A 6,000-nucleotide genomic window follows, 5' to 3' on the forward strand; every position below is an offset into this window, starting at 1 on the left:
CCCGTTGAACCTCCTTCGTGCTAGGGATTTGGGGCTTGCAATTGTTCCCCATGATCGAGGAATTCCCAGTAAGCGCGAGTCATAAGCTCGCGTTGATTACGTCCCTGCCCTTTGTACACACCGCCCGTCGGCCTACTACCGATTGAATGATTTAGTGAGGTCTTCGGACTGGTGCGCGCGATCGCCTCGTGCGGTCGCCGATGTTGCCGGAAAGATGACCAAACTTGATCATTTAGAGGAAGTAAAAGTCGTAACAAGGTTTCCGTAGGTGGAACCTGCGGAAGGATCATTAACGTGTTATGTGGCACTGAGTGCACAAACAAACACCACCGCGCGAGCACGAGAGAGGCCGCGCAGGTCGGGAGTGCTTGGCAACCACTTCCCGCAGAGGGGGGCAGTGTCTGAGCGAGCACTGCCCCCAAAAAACACACGAGTTTGTGTTATCTCACGGTTCGCAGTCACGATGTGGCGGGCCGACACATTTGCTCTTGTAAAAGAGCGGCAGTGAATGTAGGCACTGCTTCAGGGGAGTGCTTGGCAACCACTACCCTGCTGGCACAGTTCAACGGGCCCGCGGGCCGAAACTGATGCACTTTTCTTCACACAAATGAATAAATAAAAATCCGGCATAGCCGAGATTTGCTCTCTAAAGAGCGGCAGTGAGTTGGGCACTGCTTCAGGGAGTGCTTGGCAACCACTACCCTGCTGGCACAGTTCAACGGGCCCGCGGGCCGAACTGATGCACACGTATCCTTACAACAAATGAATAAATAAAAATGGCCCCGGCATAGCCGAGATTTGGCTCTTTTAAAGAGCGCAGTGAGTGATGGCACTGCCTCAGGGAGTGCTTGGCAACCACTACCCTCCTGTGGCACAGTTCAACAGGACTGATGCACACTACTACTAAAAGTTTTACACACACGAGTTGTGTTCAAATACGCGCGCGCGCCCGGCCGTGTCGGTGTCCCACGGTTTGCAACGGGCGCGCTCGGCTGCAGTCACGTGTTTGGCGAGCCGAAAGAGAGATCCGCCACACATGATGCTGAGGCCGATGATTAAGCGAGATCAGTTCTCTACCGCACACCAGTTGTGCTCAACCGACAATCTAGCAGTGAAAACGGCCTGAGGGCGTCCCCTGGACGCTACAAGTAGCGACAAGTCGCCCCCAGGCCCAACGCCCGCTCGCAGTGATCTCGTATCACGAGCGCATTCCGCTTGCCATGGAATACAGCGTATCCCGTGCCCCGGTTCTCGGGGCGACGGATTTTGCCGGTACGCGCGGGGACGGCAGGTCGTCCAACTCCACACGGGCACAGTCGGCAGTCGCGATGAAGGCGCGACTTCACCTGGCGTCACTAGTGGCTGGCGCGAACTGACCCCGTGGAGATCCGGCCTCGACCGAACCCCGCAACAGTGTCGTGCAGCGTACGCGATGAAGGCGTCGCAGGATGGTGCGCGCAAGAGCGTGCGTTGCCGAGCATCCCGTCCCACTGTGGTTTCCCCTTGTACTTGCGATTCAAGCTTCGGCCTTGCCGCACGTGGCGGTCCCGAGGCCCATTAAATGGCTGGGAGCACAGTGGGTCGGGGCAATTCCCCGCAATACCGCGGTTGGCGGCAAGTACCGGGTCGGGGTGCAGCCCTTCCCGAGGAACACCGTATCCAACAACCGCAAAATAGGTGTGTGTCACTGTCAAGTGATTCCCTGGAGGCGTCACTCGTCCGGATTGCAGTCAGAGTTTACTCCGATGCGAGTACGTAGACGCGTAGAGCCGCGCCGGCATGGCCGCGCGCGCGCTCCGCGTCCGAAAGCGAGAACTCCTGATCCGAGCACGAGTGTCCCGATTCCCGGCAGGAGGAAAGCGGCGCGTACACCTTACCAACGGTTGCGCGTTCGCCGGTACCCTGGTCGCCGGAGTGTGGCGGCGTAGAGCTCTGTCAGGTGCTCCGTCGCCCGAGTGGCGGCGTAGAGCTCTGTCAGGTGCTCCGTCGCCGGAGTGGCGGCGTAGAGCTCTGTCAGGTGCTCCGTCGTCGGCCGGCCGGGGGCTCGAGGAATCGTAAAACGCGCCTTTTTAGGCGAATAAACCGTCCGGCGGGATGCGACAAACCACACCAACGGTCCTCACCACCAACGAGGTGCACAGCCGCTAAACCATTTACCTGGGGGAGTGTTTTGTTCACTCTCGCGGCGCCGTCTTGTAGACGCGTCGACTCGCCTCGTTTGTTCAACCACGAACTCAAGACGCTCGCGTCCCCCCGGTGACCGCTGCCCGCAGCGGACTCCGGAGAGCGCGTGCGACGCTGGATGCCTCGAGCCCCCGCGTCCCAGCCTTTGACAGGGACCCGCCTTCCTCAAGGCGACTCTCGGGCAGGGCGGCGGAAGGCGCGGTTCGCGTCCACGCGTTGGTTCCCAGTGGGGGGTAGGCACTGTAACGAGAGCTCTCCACTGACGGATCGTGACGCTCGAGCGCCCTTCGGCGCGGGCCCGGGACCCCCCCACACGGTGGGGACCCCGCACCCAGACCGTAGGACGACGGCCTGACCGCGTATTTGTCAGAGTTTTCTGGGCAGCGACACTACCCGTCCGCCTCTCCAGACCGGGTTAACCAATTGCAGACCAGTTCTGCGCGGTTTCGGCCTACGGTATCTGGACGCGGACAACCAAGGGCGAGTCCCGAGACGGTTACTTTTCGGCACTTAGGCTCTGAGGCGTGCTGGACCGGGGCAGCGCCGCACGTCGTTATCGCTCGCTCCGAGCGATGCGTCGTGTGGCAGATCTCGTGTGTTTCGCTCGTGAGGCCTGCAACCTCACGACGCGCTGCGAGTGGATGTCACCGGACCGGCCCCTCCAGTCTCCATACCGGTCAGGAATTTGGTGGATTCCTGCCCGGGAAAAGGGAGCCGTTGGCTCGGCCCATCCCACCACCCGTGTCCCGTTACACCGCTCACGTGGAGGGTATCGCTCGGTGGGGGACGGTGTCCGTGTCGCGGCGACCCGGGATTAAGCGTCCGACTCTCCCGCCGTGTGGCTGGCTGGGTGTCACACAGGGTCAGTCGGGGCGTGACGGTCCCGAAAATTGCCGCCGACATGGACGGTGTCGTCGCGATTGTGGTGGCGGCGACACGTCCTGTCCCCGAAATGTCGGCGGCTCCCGGGCACGGCGGTCGTAACTGGTACCGTGACAGCCGTGTTTTTTCTATACCGGGTGACCATGGCAAGCGTACACTGGCAACCCATGCTGCGAGTCTGCCATAAGTGTGTCGTGACCGGTGAGGCACCGTCCGGCACAACAACGGACCTCGGTCCACACAACAACTCAGACCGCTACCGCGAGGTGCGGCGACTTGATGAAGATTACCCTGAAACGGTGGATCACTGGCTCGTGGGTCGATGAAAAAACGGCAGCTAAACGCGCGTTGACGTGTTGAACTGCAGGACACATGAACATCGACAATTTGAAACGCACCATTGCGGCCCTGGGATATTATTCCAAGGGCCACGCCTGTCTGAGGGTCGGCAGAACAATGAACTGCGGTTCAACCAGCTTTGCGGGCGGGAGACTGTCACAGAAAGCGGACTACGTACGATGGTCTCGGCGGCCCTGCATCACGTGGGTGCAGGCGAGTCGCTCAGGTCCCGGGCCTTGTATCCTAGCCGTGCGGTACACCTAACGGTGACCGCGCGGACCCACGTGCGTCCCGCTGAGAACGTCCGACTGCACGCTTTATGGGAGCACTGTCACAAGACGCGCAACTGTGCGCGTCATCGGCAATCTCCTCAAATACCACTGCGGTGCACAGTACCGAGCTAGACGGGAGGGGCGGCACGCAAAACACTCTGTTCTAGCCGCGAGTCGCGCGAAAGGCAACGGCTCCGGTCCCGCCGTCCCCGAGGGGACCGGCGGTGAGTGACGCGGCTCTCGATCTCGCACGCCATGTTCAACTGTGGTGACCGACTAAAACAGTGAAATTAGTCAACTGCTCACACGTGTTCTGGCACCTCGGCGGATCGTAGTCTGCGCTCAACGCAACCGGAGGCGCGTGTCCCTTTCGGGGCCGCGAGGCCCGCCACGGCTCGCTCTTTTCGGAGGGCGTGTACCGAGCGGGTAACACGCGCAAGTGTAAAAATTGCATCTCTGATTGCGACCTCAGATCAGGCTGGGTCTAACCCGCTGAATTTAAGCATATTATTAAGCGGTGAAAAGAAACTAACAAGGATTCCCTCCAGTAGCTGCGAGCGAACCGGGAAGAGCCCAGCACCGAATCCCGCCGGCTGCGCCGGCCGGGAAATGTGGTGTTCGGGAGGGCCCAACTAACCCGGTGTTTTCGGCGGCCAGTCCAAGTCCATCTTGAATGGGGCCACTGCCCGTAGAGGGTGCCAGGCCCGTAGACGGTACGCCGGCGTCGGGTGGGTTCCCTCTCCTTAGAGTCGGGTTGCTTGAGAGTGCAGCCCTAAGCAGGTGGTAAACTCCATCTAAGGCTAAATATGACCACGAGACCGATAGAAAACAAGTACCGTGAGGGAAAGTTGAAAAGAACTTTGAAGAGAGAGTTCAAGAGTACGTGAAACCGTTTCAGGGTAAACGGAAAAGACTTTAAACACCGAAAGGGGAGATTCACGCTCTCTCGCATGAGTCGGCTCCCGCGGGTCAGATGGCACCGTACGCCCGCACGGCGCAAGTCGTTGCGGGGTCGTTTCGGTGATCACTCGGCGCTCGCGGGGGTTATGCCGGCCGCGTGGGCCGCACTTCTCCCTCAGTAGGACGTCGCGAACCCGTTGGACGGCACGGTCGACGGCCCCGGCGGTAGCCCGGGAACGCGGGAAAGCTTCTGCCGTACCGTGCTCCCGGACCCCGGGTCGCCCGACCGATCGTCGGACGGTATGGAACGTCAGGTGTCGGACCGCCACCGTATATCGGCGCGTCCGGGCCGGCCGCAAGCTTGCGCTCACCAGGATGACGGTACTTGTGCCCGGCTCTTCGGTGCGCCAAACTGTTGGCGGCCGGTGTCCTCGGACGGGTCTTGTAACACCGGTCAGCGATGTCCGTTTAAGGTACTTATCCGACCCGTCCTTGAAACACGGACCAAGGAGTCTAACATGTGCGCGAGTCATTTGGGTGCTTGAAACACCTAAAGGCGCAATGAAATTGAAGGCCTGACTTGTCAGACCCGAGGGAGGATGGACGCGCGGGCCCGAGTGGCGGCGTCCCGCACTCCCGGGGCGTCTCGTTCTCATTGCGAGGAGAGGGCGCACCCAGAGCGTACACGTTGGGACCCGAAAGATGGTGAACTATGCCTGGCCAGGACGAAGTCAGGGGAAACCCCTGATGGAGGTCCGTAGCGATTCTGACGTGCAAATCGATCGTCAGAGCTGGGTATAGGGGCGAAAGACTAATCGAACCATCTAGTAGCTGTTCCCTCCGATGTTTCCCTCAGGATAGCTGTGCTCGGAGGACGAATCTCATGCGGTAAAGCGAATGATTAGAGGCCTTGGGGCCCGAAACGACCTCAACCTATTCTCAAACTTTAAATGGTGAGACCTCCGGCATGCTTGAATCTTCTTGATGCCGGAGCGTACGGATCCCAGAGTACCAAGTGGGCCAATTTTGGTAAGCAGAACTGCGCTGTGGGATGAACCAAACGCAGAGTTTAAGGCGCCCGAACGACGCTCATGGGAAACCATGAAAGGCGTTGGTTGCTTAAGACAGCAGGACGGTGGCCATGGAAGTCGGAATCCGCTAAGGAGTGTGTAACAACTCACCTGCCGAAGCAACTAGCCCTGGAAAATGGATGGCGCCTGTAGCGTCGTGCCTATACTCTGCCGTCAACGGCAAAGTGGGCGGTCCCCTCGCGGGGGTCCGGGCCGTTACGCCTTGACGAGTAGGAGGGTCGCGGCGGTGTGCACTGAAGGGTCACGGCGTGAGCCGGCCTGGAGCCGCCGTCGGCGCAGATCTTGGTGGTAGTAGCAAATACTCAAGCGAGGACCTTGAGGACTGGACCGTG

At 60.2% G+C, this 6,000-nt stretch overlaps 1 non-coding gene across 1 annotated transcript in view; it reads left to right on the forward strand.

Moving 5' to 3' along the window:
- The first annotated feature begins 4,140 nt into the window (after nucleotides 1-4,140).
- The window catches only part of LOC124372033, a 4,216-nt gene continuing 2,356 nt past the window's right edge, over nucleotides 4,141-6,000 (forward strand). The window contains exon 1 of the ribosomal RNA XR_006923297.1: nucleotides 4,141-6,000. This exon is cut by the window's right edge and continues 2,356 nt beyond it. This is a non-coding gene — a ribosomal RNA (large subunit ribosomal RNA).

This window comes from Homalodisca vitripennis, unplaced genomic scaffold (assembly GCF_021130785.1).
Source record: "Homalodisca vitripennis isolate AUS2020 unplaced genomic scaffold, UT_GWSS_2.1 ScUCBcl_1703;HRSCAF=5658, whole genome shotgun sequence".
NCBI lineage: Eukaryota > Metazoa > Arthropoda > Insecta > Hemiptera > Cicadellidae > Homalodisca > Homalodisca vitripennis.